Source organism: Amphimedon queenslandica, unplaced genomic scaffold (assembly GCF_000090795.2).
Source record: "Amphimedon queenslandica unplaced genomic scaffold, v1.1 AMPQUscaffold_12687, whole genome shotgun sequence".
NCBI lineage: Eukaryota > Metazoa > Porifera > Demospongiae > Haplosclerida > Niphatidae > Amphimedon > Amphimedon queenslandica.
The window spans coordinates 894-2,661 of NW_003547077.1; the positions used below are offsets into that span (position 1 = coordinate 894).

Here is a 1,768-nt window from a genome sequence, read left to right on the forward strand (position 1 = left end):
GCTTCTCTTCCCCCACTTCTCCTGGGCCTTTTCCTCCAGCTTTGCTATTAATCTTTTGTATGTCCAATAGTGGCAATAGTGATAGGATATCAGTGCCTTTATTATTCTGTTATATTCTCCATTAGATATTGTTGTTGTTATTGTTGTTGATAGTCAGTTCAGTACACATTCATTACATTATGATAAACAATGGATTGTTTATTGAGACTAATTGACAATGACAATCAAAGAAGAAATAAGACAACAAATACAAAAATTAAGTCAATCATACTAAAAATTAATGAACTGATTTTATACAAAAAAGGCAACAGAATAATAGCGATTATACACATGTACTTGTGTTGTGTAAAAAACTTAGCTGATTTGATCAAATTTAAATCTTTAGGCCAAAGTCACTGTTGTACTATATGTTACAGTATGGTTTCTGGCCAAGTGAGACTTGGCCTAGTCTCGCCATGCCCCTTCGCTACCTCCGCAGGTAGCGAGCGAAGGGGCGTGGCGAGACTAGACTTGGCCATACATTTTTATAACTTTATTTGATACATATGTACTTATGTTATGTAGAAAGTTTAAACTGGTTCCATCAAAATTGGATTTTTTAAAGAATTTTGTTAAAATTGCTCCAAAATCAGGCCAAAGTCTAGTACATGTTCTTTGACCAAATTTCACCAAATGAAAATTCTCCACTTTTATAACATTCCCTGATACACATAATACATGTTCTTATGTTGTGTGTGTGTACAATATACAAGCTATACACTCACTCACTTTGTCTCTTTCCCTCAAATAATTATTAATGTTAATGTCATTCTATTATATTCTATTGGATAATAACTATGTGAACAAGTTAATACAAATAAATGACAGTTTAAACCAGTTACACACTAACACATCAATAATCATAAATAATACTATATTCATATCAGTGCAATATAATAACAATATAGTCACTTCATAGCAGCTATTCCTTTGTATGATGTATGTCTCATTTCCTCTAATTGTTATATGAACCATCAGTGAACAGACAGTGACATCAATCAGTATCAGTATATAAAGAGAATATGATGATTATGTTAATTACATTAAAAGGTGTTACCAGTACACATACCTTATTATTAACTGGTTTTATTGATGAGTACAATACTGATGGTTGATGGGTGGGTGGAGCATAATGACGTCTATTAGTGTCTATTGCCAGATCAGCATAATGACTCTACAGTATGAAATACCCTGGTAACAATATACATCATTAAAGGATACAGTAATGAATCAGTATAACAATCATTAAAGTATACAGTATTTGATCTTCCTGAACCACTACACCATTTTTAAATGGACTTGAAGTTCTATTTTACATCATATTATCTACCTGATGATAAACCACTCCTCTTATATAAGATCACCCTTTCCCCTAGAACCAGAGGGTGACCTCACAAAAGAGATACTATACATGCAAGATGTGTCAGTACTGTATATTGTATGGTTTATAATAATAACAGGATATCACTGTATGGCTGTCTATTGATATGAGGTCTGCCCCACCAACCCACTGTACATACACTCTATACCTATCATTAGTATATAGTACTGTCTATAGAAATAACTTCACATTATATTGTATATACTAAAAGAATATAACTCCTCCTAATGACCTTTACTCATTCATTCATTATCAGACAGTATATATTTACCTGAATTTGAGTTACATCAGTATTCTTGTTAACAGTTGAATATATGTATGGAATATTATTGATTTCACCATCACTTG

At 32.2% G+C, this 1,768-nt stretch overlaps 1 long non-coding RNA gene across 2 annotated transcripts; it reads right to left on the minus strand.

Annotated features, from left to right (window-relative positions):
• Positions 1 to 803: 803 nt before the first annotated feature.
• LOC109587096 (uncharacterized) lies at positions 804 to 1,759 on the minus strand. Of its 2 annotated transcripts, none has more exons than XR_002187389.1 (3): positions 1,692 to 1,759; positions 1,109 to 1,213; positions 804 to 994 (listed from the first exon to the last, which is right to left on the minus strand). It is a non-coding gene; the product is annotated as an uncharacterized LOC109587096 (long non-coding RNA). The 2 variants fall into 2 exon arrangements; XR_002187390.1 differs by having other exon boundaries at positions 1,109 to 1,230.
• Positions 1,760 to 1,768: the final 9 nt, after the last annotated feature.